Source organism: Canis lupus, chromosome 34, assembly GCF_048164855.1.
Source record: "Canis lupus baileyi chromosome 34, mCanLup2.hap1, whole genome shotgun sequence".
NCBI lineage: Eukaryota > Metazoa > Chordata > Mammalia > Carnivora > Canidae > Canis > Canis lupus.
In genome coordinates this window covers 25,368,783-25,385,403 of record NC_132871.1, presented here as the reverse complement: position 1 = coordinate 25,385,403, position 16,621 = coordinate 25,368,783, and the positions used below count along the sequence as shown (strand labels likewise).

The 16,621-nt window shown below is 39.5% G+C and overlaps 1 protein-coding gene and 1 long non-coding RNA gene across 8 annotated transcripts in view; one reads left to right on the top strand and one right to left on the bottom strand.

The window, feature by feature from the left end:
- LOC140624395 (uncharacterized) overlaps positions 1–432 on the bottom strand; it is a 53,742-nt gene extending 53,310 nt beyond the window's left edge. Inside the window, exon 1 of the long non-coding RNA XR_012023871.1 lies at positions 283–432. This is a non-coding gene — a long non-coding RNA (uncharacterized lncRNA). The remainder of the gene's footprint in view (positions 1–282) is intronic.
- Positions 433–455: 23 nt separating this feature from the next.
- Positions 456–16,621, top strand: part of MARCHF7 (membrane associated ring-CH-type finger 7) — a 51,540-nt gene continuing 35,374 nt past the window's right edge. For 3 of the 7 annotated variants that reach the window (XM_072811237.1, XM_072811235.1, XM_072811231.1), the window contains exon 1: positions 456–643. The gene's annotated coding sequence lies outside the window, so the exon portion shown is untranslated. Of the gene's footprint in view, positions 644–917; positions 1,165–4,929; positions 4,949–16,621 lie in introns of those variants that run through there. The other 4 variants (XM_072811238.1, XM_072811239.1, XM_072811232.1 and 1 more) reach the window with 3 other exon arrangements.

Genomic DNA, 16,621 nt, shown 5'->3' with positions numbered 1-16,621 from the left:
CCAAGCGCAAAAAAAAAAAAAAAAAAAAAAAAGAAAGAAAAGAAAAAAAGAAAAAAGAGCAGGAGGTTTTTCCAGCAGAGGGTCCTGCAGGCTCGCGGGAGGGGGCAGACCCGCGCCGGGACTCGGGCGCCGGGGAGCGGCGGGGCTACATCCGAGCTCTCGGCAGCCGGGCGAGCGCGGCCGACCTGGGCCAGGCCTCCGACGCCCCGCGCCCGGCGCCGGCGCCCGCACCCTCGCCGGCCCCGCCGCCAGCCCGCCAGCCGACCAGCCGCCGCTGCTTACCGGTGGCGCTTCGCTGCCTCCCCGGGGCAGCCCTCCAACGGTTGCCGCAGCCAGAGCACCACCCCGCGGCGGGGTACGTCGAGCCCGCCCGCAGCTCTCGGGACCCGCAGCGCCGCCCCTCTCGCGAGAAGTCGGCGCAGCCCGTGAACTGGGGGGCGGGGCGGGGGCGGGAGGAGAAGAAGGGAGGGGCTTTCAACGGTGGCGGCCTGCTGTGCGCCGGCTCCGGGCGAGGGGCGGGCGCCATTGTGCTTCTCTGCGGACTGCTCGGCTCGGGTCAAGGCCCACCACCCCGAGGAGGAAGGCGGCGGGGCGGTCGTGGCGGGCAGGACGCGCCCCGTTCCGTGCCGGCGAGGGAGCAGGGGTAAGCAGCTGCGGCGCTCGGGCTTCTCCCTGTCGGGTCGGTTCTAGGCTAGGCCGCGTGGGGGAGGGGAGGCCGCGGAGGCCGCTGCCCGGGCCCGAGCCGGGCCCCTGCCGGCGGCCTGCGGTCTCGCGGCGGAGTTTGTGACGGGGAGAGGGGCGGACCGGTACGTCCTCCTCCTGGACGGGCGGTGGGCGAGGGGCAGGGGCCGGCCTCCTCTCGGACGGTCAGGCGGACGCGGGCCCTGAGGGCAGGCGCGCGGGGGGCGGCCTCCGGGGCGGCCGGGCCTTGCCTGCCCCGGGGCGGCGCCGGCGATGGGCTCACTGCTCGCTCCGTCCCGTGAACGTCGTGCTGCCTTGGGAGTCGTTCGGTGCTGCGCGGAGCTGCGTGTAGGCCGACTGGAAGCAGTCGACGGCATGTGTGCGTTCGGGTGTACGTGAAACCGGCCTGTGGCGGAAGAGCTGAAGAGCTCGAGGGCACCGTCGGAGAGTGTCCCCTCGTTTTAATGGAGCTGCGTAGTGAAGGTGAACATCATGTACAAACAAGTACCACACAAAATACTACAATTATTATTTTTTCTACGTACACATGTAGATATTCTTAAATGGGGAAAATCTGTCCTGGTAATGGATTCGTCACGACTGGTGTCGCTCGGCACTACTGAGAGTCAAGGTGCTAACATGAAATGGAGTTTAGTAAGATTTCTTTTATTTTTTAAGGTTTGTAGGACTTTTTAGTTATTTTTTTGTAAATTTTTTTCAGACCTCCCTTTACTCTCTCCTTTCCGTCTAGAGCTAAGGTAAGGTCAAAAAACGAATTTTTATTTAAAAAACAAACAGCATACTTTTGTTAACAAGGCAAACCACATGGTGTAATTAGATTTTTTTTTTTTCCATGAGAATAAACATTTTGTTTCAGAAGTGGGGTCAGTACTTCATTTACAGCTCTACAGCTCTCTGTGAAAGCAGTGTTGTGGTGTATGAGGCATTTAAACTCAGAAGATCTGGGCTTGATTCTTAATTTTGGCATAATTTTTAACCCCTTCAGATTTCCTTAGAATCATAGCAGTTTTCCTAGAGTTGAGGTGAGGATTAAATTGGATGAGGGAACCTGTAGTAGTCAATACCTAGGGGACAATAATGCTCTTGGATTGAATTTTTAATGGATATATACAATTGGAATTGATACCTAAAGTCCAATTGTTTATATTCTGGTCAGAATAACCTGAAAATTGTACTCAGCCTTTAATAGCCCCTCCTCCCCAATAATTGTTATATAAGTTCTATTTGTATGTTTTGTATATAAACATTTATATGCAAATGTTTTTAGGTAACAACTTTTTACAATTTTTCCCTTGCTCTGTATTATGCCACAGATGTAGGCATGTGGGGTATGTGTAATCTTGGCTTTTTTCCAAAGTTGCATGCAGGGTCAGATGTCTTGAATAAGAATGATTAAAAATGCCTACTTAAATACAGGTGATTATTCTCTGCCACACTGGCAAGAGAGCTTATTTTCCAAAGTAAAGCACAAAGATTTCCTTATATAGATGTGCATGTGTTCTACATGAAGATGTCAGATAATCACCTGAGAACATCATCCATGGCTCTCAGTGCAGCCAATTTTTATCGAGCTCCATATCCATTTCATACAACTCTTCATCTGGTGTATGTTCAAGAGTTGCCCATTATTAATATTTTAGAAAAATAGTGTAAAATTACCAACTTATGTAAAACATTTTTTGATAATTTGTAATTTGTTGTATTCTGGCTACTAGACTAGGGCTTCTTCATATTACAAGAATGAGCTTGACAAGCACCCGCCCTCCACAACTCACAGTTTAGTCATGAGACTAATGTATAAACAACTGCTGCTATTATCTCAGTCTAAGAACATAGTACTACTGTGGGAGCACAAAGGAGAGGGGTGTTTAATCTTTGGGGAAGTTTTTTTTTACAGGAACTATTGCTTGAACAGAGATGTGAAGATGACTAGGAGTTTGATAAAGAAACTGCAAAGTCATGGTATCGTATTTTGTTTCAGGAATGGACAATTTGTTCCCATAGCTGCAACAAATTGAATGGAAGGTGACATGAAAGACCTCTACTGTTTTAGAAAGTGCTCTATGCTGTTGGGAATGGAGAGCTATTGTATCCCTAAGCCCAATAAAAAAAGATTTTTAGGTTATCTTTACTGACGGCATCCTTCTGTTACTGCTGATAATTAAGTGCCAATAATAAAGAACAATGGGAAATGCATAAGTGGAATGCAGAGGGAAATGCTTGCATCAAACTATTTTTAACCAACAAATTAAACTTAACTAGTGAACGTTTTAACTCTTAAATAGCAGAATTAACACCTGATCACATTAGGATTATAATGTCAAAAGAGTAAGATTCTGAATTACTTGTAAGATCTGTTTGAATTCACTAAAGCAAAATTCTGTTATAGTCAAATAATTTATCTTCTCACAAATCATTTTATAGAAACTCTACCTTTAATACAGTTGCTTATAGTAAGATGAACCCAAGGTGGGTATAAAATTCTAATTTGAAAGTTGGCTCAGGTTTCATTTTCATTGATCTTAACTTTTCTATTCTGGTCTGAACTCATGTGATCAAAGCTGGTTTTTCTTGCTCTCAAATATGTTTCTCTGTGGCTCTACCAGTTAGACTACGTAAGTTGAACACCTGGTTTTGAAATCACCTACTGCTCTACACCCAGTTTTGTCAAAGCTTTAGAAGAGGCCAGATTTTGGACCTTAAAAGCTAGGTTCTCACCTTTTATTAGGATCATTGCACTGCAGTGTATTGTGTTTCTCACTTTCTCTAAAATGGTGTCCACTCTAAACGAAGATTGAAACTTCACATTTACAGATCAAAACTACTTCAAAGGAGAAGAGATTATTTATAAAGTAGTGTAAATTTAACATAATAGGCATATTTTCTCGTGAAGATGTTGAGCCTTTTTCTAATTATTTTTTAAAGCACGGGTAGATCTTTGTGTCTTAAATATCTGTCAGCTGAAACTCAGAGGCAGTTTTTAGAAAACTTAAAGAGTTTTGTGTTTTCTCTTGTGACCACATATAGGTTCCACATCTCACTATTGATCTTATTTCACTAGGATTAATAAAATACTAGCATTTCCCATTTATTATTCTTTTTTTAGATTTTATTTATTCATAAGAGACACAGAGAGAGGCGGAGACATAGACAAAGGGAGAAGCAGGCTCCATGCAGGAAGCCCGATGTGGGACTCGATCCCAGGACTTCAGGATCACGCCTGGAGCCAAAGGCAGACGCTCAACCGCTAAGCCACCCAGGCATCGCAGCATTTCCCGTTTAAAAAAAATATTTTTTTTTTTCTCCCGGAAGCAGATTTTTATAGAAAAGGCTAAATACTTGGTATGGAATGGAATATTATATATAATGATGGAATTATAAGTATGTTTGCAATTCTGGAAGACTAGTGGCTACTGAAATACATAGGTATTTTGTGTGATAACTCTGGCCTTCATGCTCTGAATTTATTGGTAATTCACTAACTTCAACTCCCCTAGATACTTAAGACAAATTCTAAATTAGACCCTAAAACAGAATCGATTTTTCATAGAAACTGGGTACATAATAATTGTAGCAAAATTAAAATAGGATGAGTTATGAAGCATCACTCTTGCTGCATAGCAAACCACTTCAAAACCTAGTGGATTAAGATTATTGTTTACTAGTACAGTTCTGTGCACCTGTTGGGTCGTTCTGCTGGTTTTGCCAGGGTTCACTCATGTACTAGCATTTAGCTGTAGGATTTCTCAGACTGGAAGATCCAAGATGGTGTCATTCACAGGTCTGATAGTTGGTTTGGTTAACATTTAGGCTTTGCTTTATATGGCCTAATGGCATGGGGTTCTCAAGACAGCATTCCAAGAGAGTGAAAGTGGAAGTTGTAAGACTTCTTACAGCCTTGTAGATCGTATAATGTCACTTAACCCTGCATTCTCATAGTCAAAGTCAGTGTCACAAGACTGGCCCATATCCAAAGAATGGGGAAAGTAAGATTCTACTTCTAGCAACATCACAATGTAAAGAAATACGCATACTTGGTTGGGAGGGGTTTAAGTACAGACATTCTTAAAAATGTCATAATTGGGATTTGTTTTAAAATAGAGGATGCTAGAATAGACTGATAGGTTAGATGTTGATAATTGTTGGAGACTGTTGACCTGTACATGGAGGTTTACTGTCTCTATTGCGTGTTTGGAAATTTTTATAGTAAATTTTTTAAGGCATATTCTGGTAGTCTAAACATTTTGTGAGTGATTTTAACCTTATATTCTACATAATATTTACTAGAATTGTACTTTATTGTTTAATATTTATTACTTTCTTTTGTGTTACGTAGATACTAAAGAGGGTAGACCAGTAGTACTGCAATTTAGGGAATTACTCCTAGGAGTTCTTTATAGAATTTAAGGTATTTAAAAAAAAAAAAAAAAACAAGTCTCTTCATTTGCAAATTATGTTTCTCTTAATTATAAAAGGAGCAAGTACATTAAGGAACTTTTGGAAAACTGAATATAAGGCAGAAAAAAACCCAACCATAAACAATAAAATGTTAATAATGTTTATTTTTCCCCAATATTTATACATATACTTCTACAAGCAAGGTATGTCTTTTTAGATGGTAATTATCCTCCTGTAATAAATCTGTATGACTTTAAAAATTCTTTTTACTATGTGTTAAAAGCAATTTTAAAAAAGATTTTATGTATTTTAGGGAGAGAGTGGGGGAGGAGCAGAGGGAGAGGGACAAGCAGACTTAATGCTAAATGCAGAGCCCAGTATGAGGCTCAGTCTCACAACCCCGAGATCATGACCCCAGCTGAAATCAGTGCTCAACCAACCGAGGCATCCAGGCACCCCAAGACAAATTTCAAGTAATGAAAAAACCAAGAGAATGTCTGCTAAGCTGACATTGAAATCAGCTTCAGAAATCACCATGAAATCTTTTAATGGTGATAGCATTGCTTAATAAGAGCAAGTATTTGCTGAATACATACTACATGCTAGCAAAGTTCACAGTATACCTTTGAAGTTGATATTATCCCCATTTTGTAGGCAAAGAAATTAAATACTAGAGAAACTAAGTCTAGCATCACCCCAAGTAAAGGACGGACTTCATAGTTTGCGTTCTTAACTATCATTTCTGTAAATAGAAATTGGCTCATGTGCTAAAAAATGAGCAATGCTTAATTTATCTTGCCTGGCCTCAGTTTCATATTTATTTTCATCTTTATTGACTTAATTAATAAAAGGGAAAGTCTTAGGGGTGAGCCATACTATTTGTTAATATAGATGGGCCTGCGGTCTTGTTAGTCTTGTTACTTGGTTTATGACTGTTAGGAGATTCATGACAGATTGTGAACAAGACCGTTACAGTAATGGAACAGAGTGAGAGTCTAGGGGCAGTCAGTTAAGCGTCTGCCTTCTGCTGGGGTCATGATCCCAGGGTCCTGGGATTGAGCTCCCTGCTCAATGGGGAGCCTGCTTCTCCCTCTCCTCCCTGCTTGAGCTCTCTCTTGCTATTGTGCGTGCTCTCTCACTCTCTCTCCCTTAAATTTTTTTAAATGAACAGAGTGGTCTAGAGAGTGATGGGAAAGGATACATGTTATTTGAACTCTTTATAAGCAGAATCAGTGAAAACTTTAACACGCTATCATTTCTCTGACCTTAGGAACTAATGAGCTTTCCAAGTTTGATAACTAAAAATCCAAGTCATACTTGGTAAACAATTTATGGTAATGCTCAAAGAAAGTTTTACTGTTAGCTAGAGAAATGGGTAGAATTCCTTTTTTCTTAAGTGTTTTCCTATATGGCCTGAAGCTTTACAGTTTTCTTTTCCATAGCGCCCCTAAATTCTACTCATCAGGCATAACCAGTGGAGGAGCAGCACTTAGGCTGACCATATAGAAAGTATAGTGAAATCAGAAGGCCAGGAAGTAACATACATGTATGGGGAAAAGTATATAGATCAGTGTAAGTGGTTGAAAATCTGTTATCACCTAGGCTGCTCTCCTGTGTTTTCAAAACTATTTCCACCATGCTTCTAAGCCTCTTCTGTGTACTTCAGACTAATTTCTTTAAAACTCATCTTGGGCTTTTTTGTCTTCTATTCTAAATTCCCTGCAAGAAAAAAAAAAAAAGGTTTTTAATAGGTATTCTGAATTATTTCCCCCCACCCTCCAAAGAATTCTTTTCTACTTGATGTATTTAATCTGCCTTCTCTATCCATTTCTTTAGGCCCTCATTAATTTGCCTTGGAGCTGGTTTGTTTTTTCCTTAACTTGTCCTTAGTTGAGGACAAACTTGGGAGAGTTTTGTTTTTAGCTGATGGTATTTCAAGATCTTTAGTAGTTTCTGAACCTGTAGCATTAGATTGTTGCCTATTATTCCACAAAGGTAGTAAAATTAATTACTAACTTTCAGCATTAAGAGAAATGCAGGAAGATGTATGTGCATCTATTATTATTAGGCAAAACTGGATAAAGTTTTGTTGAACTACTAATTGTTTTATCTTTGAAAGCTCTGTCAGGAACATAATTTCTGGGGTCCTAAGGTAGGAGAATATACAAATTACTGGTGGTGAAAAGCTTCAAAACCATTGACTATGGTTAAAGGACAAACTCCTGAGCAGTGGACACAAGATTGCCTTTGTCATATAGGGCTAATCTATTTTTATATATTTATTCCCTTCAGAGATCTTTGTTCCTCTCTCCCCTTCCAGATCTTCAACTTCACTCTGACACTCAAATTATTTTCTATTTTGTAGTTCTTCAACATGCTTTAGCATTTTTATGGCTTCTTGTCTCTTTTTATTTTTCAAAGGTCAACTAAGATGTTACCTCCTTTGAAATCTTATTTGGAACTTTTGGCTATTCCCCAGTCAGTGCTCTCATGGCATTTTCAGATCTTTATTGTTTTTAAATGCAATTCTTGGAGTGGTGAGAGTATTTAATCTAGAAGTTGGCCTAATTGTTAATCTCTGGTAATTATTCCAGTCGGGCTTCCTGACTCTGATCCTTTGTCAGTGTTGAAAGAATTTCAGCCAGTATCTCCTCAATTTTTTTCTCTGCCCTGGTCATTTGAGACTTCTTTACTTCTCTATCAGTGTCTCTTAAACCCTCCATTCTATACTTACTGTCAACTGTTTTTCCATGCTTCATTTTGGACAATTTTCTTTTAGCCTATTTTCCCTAGTTCTTCAGTTTTGCTTGCTTTACTGTTAAATGCCTCAGTTTTCCACTTTGTTCACATTGGGGCCATGCTCATTTGGTTTCCTGACTCTCATAGCAATGGGTTAATTTTTTTTTTTTTTTTAAAGATTTTATTCATTCACGAGAGACACAGAGAGATAGAGGCAGAGACACAGGCAGAGGGAGAAGCAGGCTCCATGCAGGGAGCCTGACGTAGGACTCAATCCGGGGTCTCCAGGATCACAGCCTGGGCCAAAGACAGCGCTAAACCGCAGAGCCACCAGGGCTGCCCTTTCCTTGTGTTTTTTAGAGGTCTTGTAATTTTTGGTTAAATGGCCAAAATTGTAAGAAAAAAAAAAAGTAGTGACTGAAATAATATTTAAGCTTGGATCTAGACGTACTCTACTTCAGTCAGACTGTTAGTGTGATAGTGGAATTGGTTTAGTCTGTAGTTGAGCCAGGCATTTTATTTTTATTTTTATTTTTATTTTTAATTAATGAGAGACACAGAGGAAGAGAGAGAGGCAGACGGAGAAGTAGGCTCTGGAGGGAGCCCAACGTGGGACTCCATCCTGGGTCTCCGGAATCAGGCCCTGGGCTGAAGGCGGCACTAAACCACTGAGCCATCTGGACCGACCAAGCCAGGCTTGATCTTTATTATCACTTTAACTTCAGAGTTCCTCAGTGGTAGACTGCTACTATGTAATGTGAAGCCTGGGGTACTGGAGGATTTCTTTTAGTAGTATTCTACTAGCTTTAACTTCCCACAGGCCTTGTACATCTGTACCATAAAGAGATCTATCTATCTCTCTCTCTCTCTCTCTCTTTCTCTCAGGCTGTTGTAGCTCTCTCAGCAGTAGGCTGCCTTTTTTTCTTATTTAAAGCAAAGCTTATGGTAAAAGGGAGTGTTCTTAGTTCTGTATATCTTTCTCTAGTCTTAGGCAGGCTGTCTAAAACTAAGTCCTCAGAGGTGGGGTGGTCCCAAAAGTTCTGTTCTTATCCCGGCCTCCTAGAGTCCAGAGTGCATGCAGACCCTTGCCATCTCCCCCCCTCCCCCTGCAAAAACAAAACAAAACAAAAAACTGATTTTTGCCTTGTATTGATGGAGGATCTTGGGCAGCAGGTTTTATAGCCCTTCTGCAATGGCCACAGACCTTTGCCTTGTATAGAGTCTGTGCTGGAAATGGGTTTCATACCTCCTTTCTTAGTCACAGCCAATCCCACCTTGTACTCCTGCAGGATCTGGGGCCTGGATGAGCTCCTTCAAGTTCTTTTCTTAAGCATAGACAGGCCCTGCATGGTCATACTACAGAGAATGAGACTTCATCTCTCTTATCTGTCCTCAGTCTTTCGTATGAGGCCTATGGAAAAGACTCACCTTGTGTTGAGGCGCCCCCAGAATTTCTAATCTGTCTTATTACACTAGCAAATATTTACCTTTAGATATTTAAAAATTTAATAAATTTTGGCTGTTTCTTACCAGCCTTTTTGGTGGCCACCTTTGTTTTTATTTTTTCTTTTGAGGGGCTTATCATTCTGTTGTTCATTTCATCTGTTTGCCTTGTAGTCTCAGCTCTGGTGTACTCAAGAAAAGTGATTTAATAGATTACCTGGCTTGCTGTTACTATGTTAGTTGGAGTGGTGTTCTCTTGTTTTCTATCTATGCATTCAGCAGAGAGGGAACATTGAAGCCCAATTTTGTTCAATTTGTCTTATTTTGCTTAAAAATATTGAAGCAGGGAAAAGTTGGGAGACTAGTAAAATCAGTATCCACATAACCATGCCCCATGCATGTCCTGCGCTGTGATTTCTTCTGCTGGACTCGTAAAGTGAAAATTTAAATTTTCTGGAAATTACAAATGTTCCCAGGGCAGGAGGGTCTTTTGTATTTTCATATCTCTTGGATTCCTAATTTCCCTTCATAAGTTGTGTATGTACTTATTTTTATTCCACTCCCTCTTCTGAAATACGAGTTTAGGAAATAGATTTTATTATTAATATTTCTAAAATTTAACACCCTACCTGGTATACTGAAAGTACTCAGTAACTTTTAAAAGTTGAACTGCAACCAGGTTGTTTTGTTTTGTTTTTTTTAAGGTGGCAATTGGAAATTAGGTGGAAACAGGTTAGAATTCTGGGTGCTGGGGCAAAGAATTTTAGACTTCTTTTCTAGCAAGGTCCTATAAAAAAAAGTTTGGAAATGGAACCATTACAAGTAGAATGAAATACAAAAGACAAAAATATGTCCATTAATGATTTCACTTTAGACAGCCTAGCATGGTATTATAGAAACTTAATTTTGTTGGTTTACCCAGAGTAGCCCTGGTATCCAAGTAGTCTTGCTGAAAACATTGTAAAATTCAATTTTAATGTGTTTATATTCTAGTATAAGTTGTGAGATAGTTTTTTCAGTTTTATTTAACATGTCATGATGATGTCATGATGAGATCTTGATAATTTGCAGGCAACATTGGGCACAAAATTAGAGATTTTTACAAGTCAGTGATGAATTCCTTTGGGCTTTTTATCTGAACTGAGAGAAGGTTTAAGACAAGATTATTTCCACAGAAGAAATTTGAATTGTGTTGTTTATAGGTAGAAAACACCTTTTTTCCCCTAAAGATTCTTTATAATGTTCAGCAGATCACTGGAAAACATGAACTTGTTTTAAAGAGCTCTTCAGAGTTTCTGAGGAAGCCCAGCAGAATGAAATTATCTTTAAAATGTTAATTTTCCTAGTAACTAACAAGTCACAGGTTTATGAGAGTAACAGACCCCATAAATTGTGATGTTGGTAGGAATATCTATTTTCCATTCCTGTTGCTTTATGCCAGTCATTATTAAAATGCTTTAAAGTGAGGGAGGGTACACTTAACCAGAGTAAAGTCACAACTAATTAGGTAAACTAGCAGTTAATTATCTGATCCAGAGAATCTTCACCCAAGCAACCCTCATTTCCAAAGTTGAAAAGTTCAATAAAGTAAAAACCTCAAGTATGGATCAAACGATTTTTATCGCTCATTTTCTTCTTTCTGCATTCAGGCCAAATCTGGAGAATGGAGAATCAGCCCTTTGCAGCTGTCAGTGCCTCAGCTTATTCAGATATGTTGATAAGGAATATGAGCACACTATTCAGGTGGACTCCTGATGCCTAGGACTTGCATGAGGCTTAAAGAGAGTATGAATTAAGCGTGCTGTGAAAATTTCATAGCAATCATGCATACTATGTACAACTAGCAGATAGTCATGTATCCCTTCTGTTCAAGCTCATGCTCCACAGTCCTCTGTGACTTCAAGTATTATAAAACCTAAGTTCAGGGGCCTCTGGGTTGCTCAGTTGGTTAAGCATCAAACTCTTGATTTTGGCTCAGGTCTTGGTCTTAGGTCATGAGATTCAGCCCTACATCAGGCCCACATGCTGGGCATGGAGGCTGCTTAAGATTCTTCCCTCCCCCCCCCCCCAATAAAATAAAAACACAAGTTCGGGATGGAATTATCAAGAATTTCAAGATGTCAGTAGTACAGCTTTCAGTCAAGTGCAGGGTCCTGTATATGTCACATGCCTATGAAGCCAGCCCTGGAGGTAATGTTTATCTAATTACCAAACAGCTGTCTAACTCAGGAATCAAACCTAAAGAAATACAGATTTAAAGACATACAGTGTTAGAAAAACGATTATTTTACTGACTATTGAGGTAAGATTGCACTTAATGAACTTTTTGTGCTGTATTCATGAAGTCTTGGTTAAAAATACTAAGCTTCAAATACATTTTTCTGATAGTTCTTGCTTATACCTTTCTTTTACAACACATACAACAATTTAAGTTAATGGTCATTTGTGTGGGTTTTTTTTTTTTTTTTTTTTTTTTTTTTTTTTACTCTACCGGACCACAACGTCTTCATAGTCACTATCTCAGTGTTTGCATTCCATGTTGTCCTCTCACCTCATCCACTTGTTTAGTATTAGTTAATGTACCTTGCACACACTAAGCATCTAATAAGCTTGATGTCTCCATAGTACGATGCAAGTGGTCTGGAAGCAGTTTTTCAAGGACTGCACATTTTATTTTTTTCTACAGTTTTTTGTACTTTTGACCTACAACTTATGCAACCAAATTATGTAAGTTTTCTGCTAACACCTACATTGTCAGAATTCAATCAATTTATATAGAGGAGTTGCCAAAAATAGTTTCATAGAGTATAAATTCTGTATCTCAGAGGACTGTGCCTCTTTGCCTTCTCCCAAGAGGTTTGTTTTGAGCAGATTTCCTACTAGGTTAGTTTCATTCTGCAATTAAGTGCAAATAAAAGTTGAGTATAAATACAAAGTAAACTATAAGGTATGATGAAGAAGCATAATCAGGGGATCCCTGGGTGGCTCAGCAGTTTGGCGCCTGCCTTTGGCCCAGGGCGCAATCCTGGAGTCCCGGGATCGAGTCCCATGTCGGGCTCCCGGCATGGAGCCTGCTTCTCCCTCTGTGTCTCTGCCTCTCTCTCTGTCTATCGTGAATAAATAAATAAAATTAAAAAAAAAAAAACATAATCATTGTAGAACCATCTATAGGCCTATATCTCAAAAAAAATTTTGTCTCTTAATATCCTCATCACAAATACAGTCTCTTGTTTAGTTTTATATATATATTTATTATTATTATTATTATTATTATTATTATTAGAACAAACAGGGAGAAGAAGCAGACGCCCTGCTGAGCAGGGATCCTGACCTGGGGCTGGATCCAAGGACCCAGGATCATGACCTGAGCCAAAGGCAGACACTTAACCAACTAAACCATCCAGACTCCCCCTTGTTTATAATTTTTATAGTTGTCTTAATAAAATGATAAATCTGCAACTTCTTAAATCATTTGAGTTTTTACATATCAGTAACCATTGCTCTTCTCACTAATTGTGTATGCTTTCCATAAATGTCCTATTCATAATCATTTCTTTTTAATTGAATATTTTATATGAATATAGTTTAAATGTTTTATAAAAAGCTGAAGGTAGGGGCATCTGGATGGCTCATTGGTTTTGTGGCTGACTCTTGACTTTGGGTCAGGTCATGGGATTGAGCCCTGTGTCCAGCTCTCCACTCAGCAGGGAGTCTGCTTTGGGGTTCTCTTTCTTTCTGCCCCTGACCCCACCCACTTCTCTCTTTCTCTAAAATAAATAAATCTTTTAAAAAAAAAGAAGGCTAGAAGATGGAAAAGATTTATGTTAGGCAACTGTATGCTTTACTATCCAAACTAGGCCACTTTTAAGAAACAAGCCAAGGCTATTAATAATTGTCCTGGGGTAATGAGCACGAATTAGGACTTTTCTGGAGATACTGGGCAACCAGGAGATATGATCATATTAATTTAAGAAGGAAAAGAGTAATCCTTTGCCCCACCCTTCATTCCCAATCCCTTTGCAAAGGCATTGACCCTCAACTTTTTAGCTGTTCTGGGATTCACCTTCACATTTCTAAAGAACATATTTATACTACTTCAATGATTTTTAAGTATCATATCCATTTTCGTTATTCACCCTTGTCTTCATTGCCCCAGTCACTTCCATCCCACAGCATGTTTGTAGCAAAAAAAAAAAAAAAATGTTTTTTAGAGATTTTATCCATTTATTCATGAGAGACACAGAGACAGAGGGAGGCAGAGACACAGGCAGAGGGGGAAGCAGGCTCCCCGCAGGAAGCCCGATGTGAGATTCAGTCCCTTCCACCACCACCACCCTGAGATCACACCCAGAGTCAAAGGCAGATGCTCAGCCACTGAGCCACCCAGGTGTCCCTGTAGCAAAAGTACTGATTCAATACCTTATGTTTCCCTTATAACTAAATATTTACCCAAGTTTCACCCCAAACACCCCATTTCTTGTACAATAACTTTTCCTAATGAAGAAAACGTAATTGCCATTCGTTCTTTGTACTTAGCAGTTTTTTCCCCAGTTGTGTTATGGTCTCTGCCATTTGCCATAATAGTTTTCATGTGACTTCCCCCTTAGAATTTTGCTTTCATTATCTGCAATCCTGGTCCAATCTGGATTAGTAGTTGTTCCCTAGGCTTTCTACATACTTTTGGAACTATTTCCTGGGTTCTATGTCTAGACTTTTCCTTTTTTAACTGTTTCCTGGGTTCCATGTCTGTTTCTTTCTTTACACTCCTGTTTTTCTAGGACATTGTCTTCATTTATCTTCCTATGATTTTTGTCTTGATTTATGATCTTTTTAAAAGATCTTGAATGAAAAAATAAATAAATAAAAGATCTTGAATGTCTGAAAATGTGTCCTGTTCACCTCACATTAAGTTGCTAGATTGGAATTCAAGGCTAAACATTTTTCTCAGTACTACAGGCATTGCTTCATTGTCTTGAGAGTTCTTAAAGTTGTAATTAAGAAGCCAATACAGGATCTTCTCTTCATTTTTGTTATAAAATTTCAAGATGAGAAATTGTGCTTAGTGTTGGTCTTTTTTTTTTTTTTTTCTTTCTTTGATCCTGCTGGGTATTCTGGATCCCTTTCAATGTGGAGATTTGTATCATTCAGTTCTTTTCTTTGGTAATTTTCTTCTTTCTTTATCAATCATGGCTGGAGTCAGATAATTCCCCTGGTTAATTCTCCTACTTTAAAGCTGTATTTTCTACTCCTGGGAGGTTTCCTCAATTTATTACTTATGCTTAGGTTGAATTTATTTCATTGTATCACAGTTTCTTAAAAATGTATCCCATTTTGAATGTCCATAAGCTCTCTATTATACTCGTTTCTTTTTCTTTTTTTTGTTTTAAGATTTTATTTATTCATGAGAGACAGACAGAAAGAGCCAGAGACACAGGCAGAGAGGGAAGCAGGCTCCATGCAGGGAGCCCGATGTGAGACTCAATCCTGGGACTCTGGGATCATGCCCTGAGCCAAAGGCAGACGCTCAACCACTGAGCCACCCAGGCGTCCCCTACTCCAGTTTCTTTCTTAAGCATCCTATTTCATGAATGGATGTCTTTTGATCTCTTTGAGGGTAGTAGTTAGTTCTTTTCCCCAAATGTTCTTTAAGTTCTTTTTTTGTTGTTTTTTTTCTGATCTTTTCATATTGGAGGACAGTCCATGATCCTTAACGTTTATCTGAAAGAAGCACTAAAACTGATTAGAAAGTCTTGGTGACTAGTAGACTTTGCTGTGGGGTGGGATATTCATGTGGCAAACTAGCTTGGTAATAGGGAGCAGTCCAAATGTCCAGAAATCTTCTGGTGTTTTATTTGGTGATCCAAGAATAAAATCCCTTAATTTTAAGGCAACATTGTAGAAATAGGACTAGGAAATAGATCTCAGGTCTCAACAGTGAGCCTATAGATATTGTTTTATTTTTTACACTTAACCCCTGCAGAGATGATTGTATACTTGAGTGGTATGGTTTACCTATGAAATCCTATAAATACCTTCCTTTTGGGAGAATGAAGCTAGGGGAAGAATTTGGCCTTTTACTGCTCATTTTTAACCCTATGCATCTTTTCTTTTTAAGGTATCCTCTATCTTCAGGTCTTGGTTCTTTTTAGTGTCCTAAGGCCAAATGCTTTGCTTCTAGTTTCGACCTCTTCCTAAGGGCCTAGGGTGTGGTTTTATTTTCTTTGCTTAATTATTGTGCCTTTCCTCCTCCTTTGGATTTTCCAAATATACATTGAAATCTCTTGCCTCCTTTGGCCCCCTTTAGATTCATTTACTGCTGTCTTATTATCAGGGTTTTGGCAAGAGGGGCAAAATAGATGCTTTAAGGATAATCTGTCAGTTTTTTAAAAATTTTATTATTTATTCATGAGAGATAGAGGCAGAGACCTAGGCAGAGGGAGAAGCAGGCTTCCTATGGGGAGCCTGATCAAGACCTGAGCCAAAGGCAGGTGCTCAACCACTGAGCCACCCAGGTGCCTCATCTGTCATGTTTTAACTGGAAGTTCAAAATTGACCTTTTGATCAACTTTCTTTGATTTAATCATATCTCAGTATAACTTACTTTAGTTTGTCATAAGTTGGATATTTTTAATGGAAGAATTTTAATTGATAATGCATCTGTTACATCTTTTTCACGTTTATTATGTAAGTCTTGCAATGTAGACCATATGTGTTGGTGTTTTTTCCTATCTTCATTCTCTTAACTGTTATTGCCTGATACCATGTATTTAAAGTAAATATTATGAACAAAAGAAATTTCTTTTGTAGTAACTTTTAAGGTAGAAAGTTGTGATTTATCCAAGTTGGCAAGTTAATAAGGTTATGCGCCAAAAATAGATTAGGTATTTTTACCTTAAATGTTAACATTTGAATTTTTTATCCCCCCCCCCCCCCCCATTTAAGGACAAGGGTGGAATGTGGGGGGTGGTAGAGACAGAGAGGGGGATTCCTTGACCAACCCAGAGCCTAAGGCAGGGCACCATCTCACAATCCTGAGATCATGACCTGACCAGAAATCAAGAGTTGGATGTCTAACAGAGCCACCCAAGTGCCCCTAAATTTGAACGTTTTAACAAAGCAAGTGTACCTTACCCAACTGGAATATCAAATAAGTGAAGTCCATCTGTTTGTAGTTGCTTTAATGCCAGTCCACTACCAGAACAAGAAGGGAACTTTTGACCTTTAAAGTAGGTAGGGAGAAGTTGAAGAGATTATTGTGATTTAAGTTTTTTGATACATAAAAGTAATGTCTTTATAGCAGCATTATTTGTAATAGCCTAAAATTGGAAACAGTTCGGGC